Below are 17,918 nucleotides of genomic sequence, written 5' to 3' on the forward strand. Positions count from 1 at the left end.
GTCTCCCAAATCTACTATGTATGACTCCACCAAAAAACCTAAAATATTTTCTATGTAGTCATCCCCTGATGTTGGAGCTAGAAGAAAAGGTGTACCCAACTGTATTTATTTGCATGGACCTACCACTGAAGCAATGTATACATGTGAAATGTGCTGATGCTGTGATATCATCTTGTATCTATCAATAGGATCCCACATATTTGAATCTATTGAATTACTATCACTTCTATCACTATTAGTTTCCACTTTGTTTGAAGTATGGAGAGGATTAGAGGTTAAGCTAGGTGAACTTTCCTCAAAGTGAACATTCCTCTCTATGAAAATCTCATGAATCTTAGGATCTAGAAGTCTGTATTCTTTAACACTAACTTCATATATAATGAAAGTACAAGACCTTGGTTGTGGTGCCTTGTACTCCCTAGAAGATATGTTTTCCCATGCTAGACAATCAAAAACTCTAAAGTGTTTGACAACTGGTTTTCTGCCGCACCATGCCTCAAAAGGAGCCTTTCTATCTAAGACATAGTAAGGAAATCTATTAAGTATGTGATTGGCACTAATTATAGCTTTGAGTTCAAGTGATGGATCAAGAGACTTGGCTTGAATCATGAAACTTGCCATAGAATTAAGAGTTCTAATCCTCATTTGTGCAACTCTTGTCTTTTGCGAATGGAATGGTACTAGATTTTGAAGATGAATACCCTCAAGTTCACATATCTAATTTGATTGTCCATAAAAAGAACCTCAATGGATTTCCTTGATTGCTTTTCAACATGAATCTTGAAGGCTAGAAACTTATCAAACACTTTATTCTTGTGATTAATAAAGTAGAACCATTTGTAGCACAAAAAGTCATTAGTGAATGTGAGAATGTAGCAACCCTTGCTAACTGATGTTACTACAAAAGGACCTGATAGAACTATGTGAATCAACTCAAGAGCAACTAATGCTCTCCAAGACTTCCCTTTATCAATCTTCTCTTCTAGATGCATATCCATGGAGCAAGTTGAACATTCACCCTTAAAAAAGTTGATTTTTGAGCAAAGTTGATGAAGATGACAGAAGGCAAGATGTCCATACTGCTCATGCCATAATTTTCTTTGTGAATTAGATTGAGTCAACAAAGCATATGAAGGAGACTTAGGCACAGAGTGGGAAAAAGAATAAGGCCTTACATGATGATTGACTTTACCCACTGCAACCATTGAATCATCTTTACGATTACGCACCATTACTAAATTGGGAAGGAATTCAACTTTATTGCCATCTCCATAGTGAGTGATTTGGTAGATTTAAAGGAGATTAGAGCTAAGGTTGGGAACATAGAGAACTTTTTTTAACTCTCCATTTTCCATCTTGACTTGTCCTTTCCCTTCAACTTTCACTTTTGTATCATCTCCAACAAATATGTGTGGTACCTTAAACTACTTCAATGAAGAAAAGTATCCTTTTGAAAAACCCATGTGATATGAGGCACCTGAGTCAAGAATCTATTCTATTGAAGAACTTGAACCAGCCATAAGTGCGTGCCCTTTTCCCTTTGAAGTGGGTGGAGTTGAATCCCTAGAAGCATTTGGCACATTGATTTTGTTCTTCCTAAGTAAGTTTTCCAACTCATCAATTCTCTTAGTCTTACACTAATGCTCATCATGATTCAGTTTCTTGCAATATGCACAAAATAGTTTATCCTTCTTATCATTGTTTCCCTTCTTATTGGAAGAATAATTTCCTTACTATGAGGAGGTAGATTGTTGTGTCTTTGATTGTGATTTTTTCTTCCACTACTTTTTCTTGCTATTGATAGAACATTTTCCACTTTGGTTTGATTAGTTCGTATTAGTAGCCACCAATGCCTTTGTCTTTGATGACTTGAGAATTCCCATATCTATCAACTTCGATTGTTCCAACATCAACATTTTTTGCAAATGCATCAAATGTAGACTTAGTGAAAGCACTTCCCATGGTCAACCTATGAGTGTTGTAACTCAAAAAAAAAGATGCATACTCCAAAGGTAGCCTCTTAAGATGTGATGAATCAATCAATCATCCTTCCTGGGATTACCACAATTTTAAATAGTGCTCTCAACTCATTGGCTTTGTTGATGTAGTCTTGAATTATGTCAAAATTCTTCTGATCCAATAGAAGTAGGTCATCCTCAATTTGGAATCCCTTTTCCTCATCCACCTTACCATAAAACCTTTCAAGTTTGTCCCAAGTAGCCTTGGCTTCCTTAAATCTAGAAATGTGGAAGAAGAGATATCTACGAGCACAACTCTAGATAATTCCTAAAGCCCGACTATCTTTAATTTTCCAATCAACTAGTGTTATAGCATCAATGGGTTTGGAAATTTTATAGTCAACATATAGATTTAAACCTTTTTTCATTAATATACTCCATATAATATCTTTCCATGTAGTATAATTGTGTGAAGTTAGAAGTGGAGTTTTAGGTGAACCCATGATGCAAAAAATTAAAAGAGCACAAATAAGAGAGACACAAAAACAAAAGAGACATCAGCAAAAAAAGTCCCCCTTGCTGACATGGAAGATGACATCATGATGATGTCAATAGTTGTATGGTGTTGTATGGAAAAGTTTGATGTGGCAAGGCCATGTGGTAGACACATTGTGCTGAGTTGATGTTACACATGTCACAGTCTGCAGATAAGTTTGCTAACATGGTAGGTTCTATCTAGCTCTGAGCTGGCACTACATGGAGTTGGTAGGAGAAACCATGTAGATAGATAGGTGTCTCTAAGAGGCAGGGCATGTGGGTGGCCTGGGTAGTACAACATGTCACTGCGAAAGATGTTGGTGGGGGCTTTTCACGACCAAAAAAGCTATTAACAGTGACTGTAGAAGTCTTTACCATGTCGGAAAGGTGTAGCATCAACACGGTTTAAAATAATTGTAGGTGGCTACAAGTTTTCCAGGTGCTAGAGAAAAAAAAAGGGCGATAGAGGGGCTAGTGGCTAGGGGTAGACTTTAAAATAGTAGTGGCCAAACTTTCAAACATGGCACTAGAAACCTTGAAAGGAGTCACCAGGAAGTGTTAATGGCCGGTGGGCATTGGGATTTTTAATCCCACATGCCTTGTGCATGTAGTTTGTGATGTGTTTAAAAAACAAATAGCCACTTGGTATGAACAAAAAGCATGGCTGTCAGATTTGGTTATGAGTTGTTGGAAGTATGTGAACTGTGTTTTTTGCTTGCCAAAAAATAAGAAGTCGTTTGGTTTGAGCTGATGCCAAAATTTGTGGATTCAGCTGCTAGATTGTAGTATGTTGAAGGAATATTCTAGATGCTCAAAGAATATTAGGTAGCCAAATATCCTGCGGGGGCTAGGATTTCACCACCTAGTTCCTACAAAAAAAAAATTCTCTGCAAGCCTAATGGCCTAATTTTTTTTTTGAAAAATTGTAGAAAAATGCAAACAAATTGTAGAGAAAATAAAATATTGATCTGTAAAATAAATTTGTAGATCTAATAAATGATCATACCGAATTTGTAAATTGGGCCTTCAGGTACTAGTTTTTAATTTTTTTTCCTCAAATTCAACTATGGCTTAGGGTAGGAAAATTTATAGTCAAATTTCACCAAATTGACATTTTGGACACAATGATGAGGTTGGCTTTGGCTCTAGATGCTCTTAATGACTGCAATACTCTAGATTTGGGTTGAGGTCCTCTGAGAGGTAAAGCAAGAAAATGGTCTTCAATAGTTATATGAAGAGAAATTCACTTATCTCTAATACCATGTAAGAATTTGCCTTTGGGGAAAATCACCCAAGATCAAGGAACTCAAGCACAAGCACAAAATGGACTAAAGTATGATTAGAATAACAATATGATATTCAATTGATGCACAAGTACACTAAGAGTACCTAAATATAAAGGCCTTTATATTGACTAGGAGTGACCACATTGATAAGTCTTACAACAAGGCACATGTCCAGTAGGAGTGGATTATCCTCCATTAAGCACAGGAGTTAGTGCAATGATGAGAGGATAAGCCTACAAAGGTGTAGCACATAAAATCATGTTGTAGACACCATCTCCTAAATTTCACCATCTCCTAAATTAAGGGTGCAAATAATTATGTTGTCAACATGACCACTTAGTTAATTATGCAAACTTCAGTGTTGTAGACACCATGTGCTAAATTAGAGTTTCTTACTCTAGTGTTGTCAATAATACAACTCATATGAGTACAAAAACTCCTAAGTGTCTCACCTAAGAAATAATAAAATAATGCATTGACCTAAGTAAACTTAAGTAAAGTGTGATAAGTAAATACTTATTTACACCAATAGGTCCGCCATGAGACATAATTCATAATTTGAAAAGGAGCGACAAAAGGTGATAGAGTTGTAGAGTGATTTGTTGATGTTTTTAACTAAATATTGTTAGTTCAATATGATGAATAACATAATTATGCAAGGCTACAATATATTTGAGACAATTTTTTTGTTGACAATTGTAACCATGCACTATTTAAATAATCACGATCTTCAAAATCCAGATAAAATAACTTTTAAATTTAATTTGAAATTAATAGATTTTAGTTATCAATTTGAATTATAAAATCTTAAAATTAATATTTTGGAAGGAAAAGGAAAGGATCATAATGTATTTTTAATATAAAATAAAATTTGTAATTGACTTTTTCAAATATTAATTTTAAGATTTTATAATTCTACATATATATATATATATATATATAGCTTTTTTAAATTAAAACTACATTAAAATTCATTTCCTTCTAGATATCAATGTTTAAATTTCATATTAAAAAGGAGAGAAATGTTCAACCCTTTTATATTGTAATTTGTTTTACTCATACATCATTCTCTTTAAATTAAAATCACCTTGAAACATAGTAGGTATTTGGCTAAGTTTGAGTTCTTTTTACTATGGGTGGTAACATGAAGCAAAAATCAATTTAGTGAGAAAATTTGAGTACAATAAGTAAAAAATAAGAAAGTAATTGCCAATATCACCTAATGGTAAACTTCTTCTTTTCTTAATTTTCCTAAATCAATGGAGAGGATGTTGGTCACACTATTCAAAAAATATCTATATGCTTTGGTCTCTTTTTCTAGTATCATCTTATGTTTAGTTCTTCATCCCCTCATAAATCAATTTTACTAAATTTGAGTCATTTTTTTTTCAAATTCATTTTTATTCTCAACTTCATTTCTAATTATGTCAACATTAATTTAGACATCCAATCTAATACCTATGTGGACATTTGAAGAATATAGTTTGATTCAATAATAATATAATGATAATAAAATCATTAAATACTAAATTTAAATAATTTAATTTAATTATGTATAATAAATGTCAATCTTTGTGACATAGTAGAATGAAGGAGAAGACTAGGGTTTTGAGAGAATGGTGACAGGCAATGATGGTGGGTTCGAAGGGGAGCTCAAAATGGGTTGTGGCAGCCATGGAAACCTTAGTGAAATCAAACTACAAAGTGGGGTAGTTTATTGGATCAAAATGGCAAGGAGTAAATCATAGGAAAGTGAAGGATTTTCAGCGTCAAAAGGATGACTAGAGGAATACCAAAGGGAACTTGATAAGTAACAACTAGAAATTGTTGAGAAGGTAAGATGGTCATCCTCTCAACCCTATATCTCTCATGAAGGACACCTCAAGCACATTGGAGTCAAAGGTGATTGATATCTAGATCAACATGGAAGAATGGAAGTTGATGGTTAAAATGTTTTTGGATAGGACTTTCTTCATGAAACTGGGAGGAGGATGGCCATCATTACTGTGTCAAAAGTTTGAGCCCTTGTCCAAAGTTTTTACCTAAGGTCAATCTTGTGAAACATGGAAACAACCTCCAAGCTATGGGACTTGAGCTGTGAGGTTGAGTCTCCAGAGAAGGCTGGCTTCCTTTGCTATTATGGTGCACCTAACTACACTTGGAGAGGAAAAGGGAGAAGGGATGCATGAAAGAAAATCTACCTACTCTAACCTAAGGGGTGATGCACTAAAATAGAGTGTTCAAACTAATCTTTTCCCATACGTTCACAGTTGAACCATCATGACACCAAGTATATACAAATCTAGACTTGTTTTAATCTAACAATTGTATGCAAATTAGAAAACCCAAATAAATGACACAAGGAAGAAGATAATTTACTTATATATCATTCATAGGCCAAAATGAGATACAATCATGCATGATTGCAAATATCCACAATACACTAATGAGAGAGAAATAGGTCTTGCACAATATATCAATGTCTAGAGGAGATAAAGTAGAATGTCAGATAGGTTTAGAGGCAAAGAGAATTTACAATGAACCTGTAGAGCAATATCAAAAAAATAGAGAAGAGTCGACCTTTACAAAATTTTCAAAAACTACCTTTATAGCTCAAGCATAACTAAGATATTTTCTATCCTAAAACAAAATCAACCACTACCATTTAAGATTGTAGAGAACAATCATATAGATCTGGAGAAAATTTGATCTTAGCATAGATTGCAACATTTTTCCAAAATAGAGCCTTGAGAAGGCAAAAATGACCCCATTAAATCACTCTGACCAAGTAGATGGTTAAAACTAGAGGTGGTGGAGTGTTTCCTTTGTTTACCAGGCATGAAATTCATTGGAAAGTGGTTGGAATCGATCATGAAAGAAAACATCTCTTCCCTTTATTTCTAGCTCATGAGTTAGAAAGGTCAGTAGGTTAACTAAATTCTACAACTAGAAAGCACCATGTGGAACAATATTCTTTTATCTTTCTACCACCTTGCAAGGTCTTGACATGTTTGACCACATAACCTACTAACTCTGCCAACTTCCAACTCAACCACAATGTCACATAATGGTTAGCCTCAAACTGGGTCCATGAGGACATGTGGCGATCATGCACTTCCCTGCACTGTCTAAAGTTCTTGCAATTCCATTATGTGGGAAAGCATTGATCATTGATCTATAGAAGATCGGTGATTGATGAAAATCTTTTTCATTATTTTGCCTACCCCTATTGTATTTTAGTACCACAAACCACTCAACATCCACCTCATCAAGCATGTCAGCCCTTAATGAATCATTAGGAAGTAACTAGCACATATTCCACTAAGCACTACCTGACACCCTTCAAAATAGCTGACCCCACATGTTCATATGGCATAAAGTTGCTTCCCTACATTGTCTAAAGGTCTAACAATTTTTTTTTTTTGAGAAAGTGATGACCAATCAAAATGCCAATGAATACCAATATGTCAGCATAGTCAAAGATGACCCACTAAAGAAGTTTTACCCATGAATCCACATGGTTGAAAGTAACTTTCTTGCATTGTTAGAAGGTTTGACAAAAGCTAGAATGTGGGAAAGTAACTTCCAATAAAACCCTAGCCATAATCCAACTCACATTGGTAAGTTAGCATGATACCTTACTTCATCTATGGCCCATGAGAAATAGGACCCATACACCATGTGGCAGTGAGGCACTCACCCACTTTATGTAAAGGTCATTCACTTTGAAGAAGTAGGAAAGTGCTCATTATAGATCTGTGAAGGATCTGATAGCACAGAAAATTGTGGGAACCAAAAGAAAAATAAGAAGATATTTAAATATTATAAGGCTTTAATTTTATTTATTTCATATTTCCATGGTATTTGAATATTTTAAAAAATGGGAAGTGGCTATTTATCATTTAAATTCAAATGTGGCAATTTTAGCCGGAAGGAAAATTTGGCCAACAATGCTGGCAACTCAGAGGGGATGCAAGCCTACTATGTATAAGACTAGTGGCTTGAATGATCCATTGGGCTATAGAGTCATAAAAAATGTGGATCTTGTGCATTATGAAACCCTAACCCCACCTTTGTAACAAAAAAACACTAAAAATATTGCCTCTCTACAACAAGAACTAGGAAGCAACAATCCACTACAACCTTTGCAAAACACATGTATTTGTGCACTTATTAGAAAGCAAGAAAACTATTGTAATATGTACAAAAAAATTTAACCTCCTCTAAAAAAAATGTTTGAGGTGAATCTTATTGACTAAGATCGGGAGAACTTCAACATTAGGCCTAGATAGCTAAAAAGAATTGGCCTCCTTGTAGTTGGTGATAATATATGGGTCACTTCACATCACATCAAATTTGGAATCCCTACCTAACTTAGCTCTATCAACATCCCATTTGAGGATAAGGTCTCCTTCCTTGAAGATTCTAACCATAGCCTTCTTATCAAAGCTTCTTTTGACCTATTGCTAATGTACCTCAAGTGTATGCATAGTCTGCTATCATTTTTCCTCCAGTTCCATTATTTCAGCTAGCCTAACTATCATAGCATCATCCTCAACTAGCTCCAATTGATGAGCTAGATCAAGAGAGGGAAAGTCAAGTGAAATAGGAAGCCTTCCTTCCCTTCCATATACTAGCATGAAGGGTGAGTTCTTATTGCTCTCTTGGGTGTGATTCTATTAGCCCAAAGGGTAGCCTTCAACTTATCATGCCAACACCTCTGGTTGTCTTCAATTATCCTCTTCATTATTCTAATGAGGTTCTTATTAGATATTCTTCCAAGCCATTCCCTTGGGGATAATAATTTGAGGATGTGCTCAAATATATTCCATATTCTAGAGCCCATGAGCATATATAATTTCCAATAAAATATTTGGCATTATTTGATATGATGGTTGATGGAATGCCAAATCTAGTCACTATTCCATAAATAAACTCAACCACTAAAGCTTCTGTTGCATCTCTTAGAGCTACTACCTCTATCCATCTTGTGAAATAATTCATGGCTAGCAAGATCCATTTCTAACTAGCACTAGAGGGCGAGTTTATTGGATCGAGAAAATCCAAACCCCATTGAGCAAAGGGTTGGTCTACTTGGATGGGATGGAGAGGAAGAGTAGCCAATCTTTTCTTTTCTAAGAAGAAAACACATTTATCACATTTCCTCACATGTTTGTGGCAATAATTGAAAAGAGTTGGCCAATAATAACCAGCTCTCATTATCTTCGTTGTTGTAACCCTAACTAAGAAATGACCACCAACAGGCCCATCATGGAACTCTTTTAATAGCATGTTGATCTGATTTGTTCTAATACACCTCAATAAGTTCCCATTAGAATCCTTCTTGAATAGTATTCCATCCACCAAGACATAAGGGATAGACTACAATTTGAATTGTCTTCTCTTAGCTCTATTCAGGCCATGTGAATATCTTCCCTATACCAAGAATGTAGTCATATTGTGCAACTAATCATTGTAATTTTCATTCTCTATTCTTTTCTGATCTTGTATTAAGAAGGTAACTTCTTTGGGTGTCTCAAAAGAAGAGACCATTTGCTCACACAATCCCCTTCCTCTCACAAGTTTGGTGATCCTAATATCGATGTCATATTCCATGACTTTTGTGATCCATATAGCTCTTTTTTCATTTATATCTTTGTTCAGTAGGAACACCTTTACACTTGCATGTAGAACCAAGAGCTGAACCTTGCTATGAGACAACAAGTGTCTAAAATTTTTGAGAGCCCATACAATAGCAAGGACTTGTTTCTCTACATAGTTGTCTCTTCCTTCATAATCCTTAAGGCCCTCACTAAAGTAAGCAATGGGTTGCTCCAAATTCTCATCATTTAGGTGTGTTAGAACAACTGATATACTTGATTCTCCTCCAAGGGAGTAAAGGACGAAGTCTCTATCAAACTTGGGAATGAAAAGAGTGGGAGCTTATACAATTGATTTATTGATCTCTTCAAAACTAACCTTCCCCTCCTTGGTCCAAGTAAACATCATATTTGTCTTCAACATAGCTATGAGAGGCTTCACCATGGAGGCAAGATTAGGGATGAACCTTCTTATGAAGTTGATCCTACCAAGAAATCTCTATAATCCTTTCTTATGACTAGGAAGTGGGAGAGAGAGAATTGCTTCTACTCTCTCTAGATCTATTGTTATCCTATTTCTTGACATAATATGTCTTAGGAGCTTTCCTTGGTTAGTGATAAACACACACTTCTTGGGATTTAGGGGCACATCATACTCTCTGCATCTTTCAAAATACGCATCTCAAATAATCAAAATGATCTATTGCATGTTTTGAGAACATAGTTATATCATCAAGATAGACTAGCACAAAATTTTCTAGCACACCCTTGAAGGCCATTTCCATTGTCTTCTGAAATGTGGCACCTACACTGGTTAGTCCAAATGGAATCTTACAATAAGCATAGGTACCCCATTTGGTAGTGAATGTTGTCTTATATCTATCTAACTCTTGGACTAGCACCTAATTAGAGACTAAAAAACCATCTAATAAGGAAAACCTTTTTGAGCAACTAACTTTGGATAGAATTTGTTGTATAGAAGGAAGGTGTCATGCCAAAAATATAAGGGCAAAAACACACAAAAAATTAATTAATTAATTAATTTTTTTTTTCAAAGCCAAAACTAAGGTTTTAAAATAAAGTTTTAAGAATTAGCCTCGAATAATGATAACGTTGATTACCTAACTGAAATTGAATGAATGAAATCTAAACTAAAGCATACTATGACAATTGATATTTAACGTATCCATTAACTTTCCTTACCAATGAGCACTAGAGTTACGCTAATTAATTAAACCTTTACTAACCACTTAACTCTAAGCCTAAATTTATTAGAAATGAAACATTTCTCAAGGTTATAACAATATAATTAATATAGCTACAATTAGATAATAAAATAAAACAAGCTTCCATAACTTACCAATCTAACATTTTAATTGAAAGTTAACTCCTACATACTCATAACAATCCAACTTACATTAATCTATCATTACAATCAAAATCGAAGACTAGGGTTAATTCAAATAGATCTAAAAGTCAGCTAAACGTTATTTAAAACTACTATAATTTTAGGTTCAACTTTTAAATGCCAGTATAGGGTTCCATCCAACTCTTCTCGCAATCTATAAAACTAATTAATAAAACATTAAAATCATTCTAATTAAGATATTCAAATTTCCAAGTTAAAACTTTTAAAATAACTAATTTAATATTAACATCATTTCTTAAAAACTATACATTACCTCCTAATGCCATCAAATTACAATCTAGTTTATCGATTAATGCCATACTTAATTTAAAATATGACCAATCTATAACTGAACTAAACATCTAATACACTAGCATATAATACTACTGATCAAAATAATAATAACAACTAATCCACATTTAAATTAACATACATCTCCAACTAACTAAACATAAACATTAACTAGAATGAACCTTGACTACTAAAAATAAATTAACTTAAATTAAATTTTAAACTATCCTAATTATACTTAAAATTGAAACAAACTTAATCTAATCTTAAATAATAAATTTAACTAAAAAGAAAAATAAACTAAAACAAATACTAATAAATATAATATTAACCTAACATCTAAGCAAACAAACATACTAACTAAACAACTAACATACTAACTAAACCGTCCTAGCTTGGACTATACCCTAGCCACCCTAAGTTCCATACACATACCCTACACATCGCCCCATGCTGTCCTGTGCATTGACTAAGACTCCAACATAGACCTGACTCTACTGCACCTACCCCATGCTAACCCCAGGCTATGCCTACCCACTCTAGGCCTGTTCCTTGCGGGGTCCAAAGCCTGTGCGTGGTAGGCTTGTCCCCCATCCTGCGTGGGAAGACGTCATGTAGGGGGAAGACCTTGCATTGGAGAAGATCATGGGGGATAGGGAGTAAGTACGTCCCTTCTCACAAATTTAAACATTACTTGCCCCCCCCTCTTTTAAAAGAAGCAAGGTCAGCGCTAAGTGTGGAGGAGACATGACGTGCGTTAAATGAAAGGAGTTTTTAACATAATTTTTCCCTCCCTCATGATGGATCAACCCCCTGTGCTTGCTGACAGGTGGGTGTAAAGTTTAATTTTTAAACTTTTCTATGTGATTCAACTAGCATCATAAGTCCTATGGAATTAAATTGCAAAAGTTTTATAGTTGAGAGATGAATTTTAAAAGCATTAACATATATAAATATAGATGCTTTATATTCAAACTTATTAAAGTTATATTATTAAATGAAATAAAAATGATTTTTAATTTGAAATGCAAGGAAGGATATTTCATGGAATATTCTCTGTGACATGGGGAATTTTAAGGATTCTCCATACATTTTCTAGAGAGGATTTTTAGAACTGAAGATGCACAATTTAAAAAAAAACCAATTTCTTTCTACTATAGTTCATGTTAATTCAATCTTCTAAGGGCAAGGTTGTAAGTTTTTATATATAGTCATCATAACAAGGTATGTGTTCTTTCATCTTCATTTAAATTTGAGAAATTCAAAACCTCTTAGTCAAATTGCTCTTGTTCTTTGTGAATCTTATCAAGGAATTATGAACCTAAATTCAGAATTCAAAAAGGTGATGAATAATTCTTATCAAATTCAATTGTATTACTAATGAATCTTAACAATGAATGTACTAGCTTGGTGATCACAATGTAGGATTATTATTATAACATGTTATTGTTCAAAACATTGAAATAAAACTTCAACACATCCATTTGCCTTTCATTATCATAATTGAAACTCAGAATTTCCCAATTTAAGACATTAACTATCATTCTAATTTCTCACATATATATGCCAAAATTTGGAACCACATGAGAGCATTGCAAGGAAATTTCATAATCTTTTCTTTCCTCTATTATTCATCCTGGTTCAAGGCTCCATCGGGAAAGAACTAGTAAGAAAACCCGATATCTTTGCCACTACATCAAATTCAATTAAAACTTACATAATATTACAATTCATTGAATTTTCTTCAAGGATTCCACAAGAGAACTTTTATCAAATGTCTTCATTGCATCAAGGGTAAACATGGAAGAGACAAGAACCAACATGGAGGTAAACAACACAAGGAGATAAGCACATTTGACATGCATTCCCACCCGGTTGCACAATAGGTCCAACAATGAACCAATATAGGGGAAAGGTGGATTTTCTCAATAGGAGAAGTCAATCACCATACCATCACATAGCCCTTTCGGGGCTAACTCTTCAAGAACTTCCATTCTTTCACAAGGCCCTTTCGAGGCTATATCCACAAGGATTTTCATTCTTTTCCACATTCAAGAATTCTTAATAACAAAAAGGTATGGGATGACAAGTAGGGGCCCATACACCCTACCCTTTCTCCCTCCTCTCTTCATGAGAGGAGACTCTACACTATTGAGGTCAAACTAAGGCCCTTTCCCCAAGCATGGCCACTTCTTCCCTACCTAAGGGTGAGTGTTGCCAAAAACATCACCATGAAAACCTCTCAAAAACAATCAAACATCAAGAAGGCATAAGAATAACATCAAAAGAAGACAAGATAAAATCCCTCCCAAATCCACCCCAAACACACAAGCAAGGAATGCATAACTACACAATGTCTCCAACATGATTCAAGGTACCCCCACCCATACCCTTACCCATAGGGGTACTTAAATTTAATGTTTCTAAGCCTTTAAAGACTTATTAGGAACAATTAAAAGTTAGAAGAATATTAAGATCAAATGACAACCTTTTAAGAATTACAATACAAGGTTAGCACAAACTTAACAAGAAATTTAGCTCTGTTTTTCCATTGAGTTATTTTGGCTGATTTTTGTGCACACTCATTGCACACATCAGTAGGTCCAAAAACCACATGCATAATGTGAATTACATATTAGAGGGAATATCTAAATTAAAGCATCCATTTCTTAATACATAGTTGTTTATTTACTTCTACTCATATTTCTAACCTTTCGACTTGCATAACCAAAAGTGTTAGTGTTGCATACATTTTCTTCATCATAATACATATTTATAAGCATTAAATGACAAAATCAAATAGCTGAAGTGAGACATCACACATCATAAAATAGCATTAAAATGTTCAGTGTATCCAATAATGTTCTGACATAACAACATGAGTATCAAAATAAAAATGTATCATCGGTGCTAGGATGGGTCGAGGCAAGGCCTCACATCCTCCCCCACTAGGCATGAACTTCCTCCTGGAGTTCATCAAAAAGATAAGGGTACTATGATTGGATTTGTGTTGCATCCTACCAAGAAGCCGTGACCTCATCGTAGCAATCCCACTGGACTCTAACCTGGTCCAACTCTCAACCTCGAAGTGCTAGGGTCTGTCGGGTAATAATACGAATGGGCTGTAGCGCTAACTAGCCATTTGACTCCACCTGCAAAGAATCCCTATCTATAATATGAGACTCATCATAAATATATCCTCTAAGTATAAAAATGTGAAACACATCGTGGATGCGTGACAGGCTAGGTGGCAGGGCTAAATGGTAGCCAACTGGTCCTATTCTCTCTAGGATCCCGAATGGTCTGAAGAACCAGGGTGCCAACTTAGAGCCCTTTCTGAATTGAATCAGGCTCTTATGTGGCTGCACCCTCAAGAAAACTCTATTGCCAACCTGATACTCCTGATCTATCCTCTTCGCATCTACATACTTTTTCTGTCGATCCTGTGCCTCTCTCAGGCACTGTCTAATCAGAGTCACCTGCTGCTCCATCTCCTTAACCAATTGAGGGCCAATAGATACTCAATCCTCGATCCTATCCCAACTCAACGAAATCCTACAAGGTCTTCCATACAAGGCCTCATAAGGTGGCATACCTATGGAAGAATGGTGCCCATTGTTATAGGCAAACTTGACAAGATGTAGGTATTCCTGCCACTTGACCTGATGGTCCATTACGTACATACGCAACATGTACTCCAAAACTTGATTCACTTGCTCGGTCTACCCATCGGTCTGAGGATGGTATGCTGTACTAAAATTGAGCCTAGTGCCCAATGCCAACTGCAACTCTCTCCAAAAAGATGAGGTGAACAAAGAGTCCCTATTAGAGATGATCTTATGGGGAGCGCTATGAAGTTTGACAATATCTTGTAGAAATACCTACGCTATATTCCATGCTGTATATGTAGTACGCACGAGAGAGAAGTGGGCAACCTTGGTCAACATGTCAACTGCCACCAAAATGGCATCATGGCGATGAGATGACAAGGGGAGACCAATAATAAAGTCCATAGATATAACATCCCACTTCCACTCAGTGATCTCGTGAGGCTGAAGGAGCTTACTAGGATGCTGATGCTTTGCCTTCACCTTCTGACACTCGAGGCATCTTGCAACTATGTTAGCAATCTGCACTCTCATGCCTGGCCAGTGATATAACTGTCTCAACTCTGCATGTAACTTCTTAACACTGGGGTGTGCTGCATAAGGTGCTTTGTGAGCCTCAAGTATAATGAACTCATGCAATCCCCCAGTGAGGGGTACATACATATGTCCTCTATGGTGCAAGAGTCCATTGGACTCTAAGGAATACTCTGAATACTTCCCTTCTAAGGGTCTTTGAGAATGCACCACCTAACTAACCTCTAAATAAAGCTCATCCGCTGGCAAGTGCTGAAGAATCCTTTCCCTCAAATCAGTACAAGTAGACATAGATGATAACTCATGGTGCCTTCTACTTAAGGCATTTGCAACTACATTCTCCTTCCCCTTGATATAATGAACATCAAAATCATACTCACAAAGGAACTCCATCCACCTTGATATGTACTGTAAGCTTTGGTGGTTGGAATGAAGCTCAAATCTATGACCCAGTAGAAAGTGTCACCACCTCACAAAGGCATGAACTACTGCTGCGAGCTCTAGGTCATGGGTAGGGTAGTTGAGTTCATGAGTCTTCAACTTCCTAGACTCAAAGGAAATGGGTTGGCCATCCTACATAAGGACTGCCCCTATACCATCCAAAGATGCATCAATGCACACCACGAAGTCCACGGATGGGTCTGGTACTGCTAGAATCGGTGCACTTGTGAGGGCTCTCTTGAGCTCTTGAAAAGCTCTATCACACTTCTCTGTCCACTCATACTTCTTCCCTTTCCTCTGAAGAGATGTAATGGGATGTGCCAATCTAGAGAATCCTGCAATGAAGCGTCGATAGTATCCTGCTAGACCCATAAAGCTCCTCACCTCAGTGACACTGGTGGGTGCTGACCAATCCATGATGGCCCTAATCTTCGATGGGTCCACTAAGACACCATCGCCTGATATGACATGACTCAAATTATGTATCTCAGGTCTAAAGAATGCACACTTTGACAAGCTTCCAAACAATTGGTTCTCCCTCAATTTCTGCAATACTTGTCTCAAGTGCCCTTCATGCTCCTTCTCATCACAAGAATATATCAAGATGTCATCCAAGAAAACAACCACAAAATTATCCAAAAAGGTACAAAATACTCCATTCATGAGGCTCATGAATACAACTGGAGCATTTGTGAGGCCAAATGGTACTACGGTGAACTCGTAGTGACAGTCTTAGGAATATCACTATCCACAGTCCTCAACTGATGATAACCTAACTTGAGATCAATCTTTAAAAATACTCAAGCACCCTGTAACTGATCAAAGAGGTCATCAATCCTAGGAAGAGGGTATCAGTTCTTGATGGTTACTTTGTTCAATTGACAATAATCAATACACAACCTAAGTGACCCGTCCTTCTTCTTAACAAAGATCACTAGTGTGCCCCAAGGTGACACACTAGGTCGAATATGCCCCTTCTCTAAGAGTTCCTCCAACTAAATCTTAAGTTCACTAAGCTCATGAGTAGTCATCCTGTATGGTGCTCTCAACACTGGCTCTGCTCTTGGCACAAGATCAATATGAAAATCCACTGCTCTAGGTGGATGCCTACCAGGGAGCTCTAAAGGAAAAACATCTACAAACTCCTACAAAATAGGAAAATCATCAAGGGATGGCTCCCCCTCTAGATCTTCCTCCCTGTCGCTAATGGTGATAGTGAGCAACTAATATCCCTTTCGCATGCATCGTCTAAGCTGCATAGCAGAAATCATACGAAGGGATATGGATCTCTTAACCCCAAGGATCACTCTAGAGATACCATACTCATCTACACATTCCACCCTCTTTTGTCGACAATCCATCTTGGTGCTGTAAGAATACAACCAATCCATGCCAAGAACAACATCATATGAACCTAGAGGGGTAATACATAGATCAAACATCATGGATGTGTCTCCAATCTAAATCGGGCAACTATGCACCATGGAACTAACTGACACTCTGGCTCCTGAGGCTAACTCTACCTCCTAGTTGACATCCTAACTAACTGCCACTAGCCCACAATGCTCCATGATGAAAGGAGATATAAATGAATTAGTAGCTCCAAAATCAAATAAAATAGTAACCATGCTACCTCATATACAACCTGTAGCCTCAATAACCGTGGCTTGATGCTTGGCCTAGTGATTGTCAACCGCTGCAAAAACTTTGTGAGATCTGCCTACATCGCCAACTGTCGGCTTTGAAAATGCCCCTCTCTGACCACTAGAGGGTTTTCCCTGAGAACACTCTCTAGCAATATTCCCCATGCCACCACAAGTGTAACATGGTCCTCATGTATAGGATCATGTACCCTATGATCCAGACTGTTGTGGGCCTCCTGACCTGCTAGATCCACTGAATCCACCCCTAGAGGACTGCTGAGTCTTCGCTGGCTGTGACTATGGGGCCTGCACTTTCTGATCCTACCTCAGACCTTGTGAATGTCATTGCTTGGGCTTGGAGCCCTGATAACCCTATGATGGTTTCTGCTACTGTTGCTAGGGTTTCTACTATTGAGACTGTTGGCCCTTAGAGGACCTTGCTGTGTAGTTCTGATTCCCTTTCCAATGGGGTTTCTACTGGGTAGAGCTTTGGTTCTGAGACCAACCACGTGACTCCTATCTACCTCGAGTGTCCTCTACCACTAGTGCCATCTCAACAACCTATCTGAAGGTGGTAGGAAAGGCCATGCAAACTGGACCCTGAAGTGAGAA

The sequence above is a fragment of the Cupressus sempervirens genome, chromosome 5 (assembly GCF_028749045.1).
Source record: "Cupressus sempervirens isolate cs-2001-9-10 chromosome 5, ASM2874904v1, whole genome shotgun sequence".
NCBI lineage: Eukaryota > Viridiplantae > Streptophyta > Pinopsida > Cupressales > Cupressaceae > Cupressus > Cupressus sempervirens.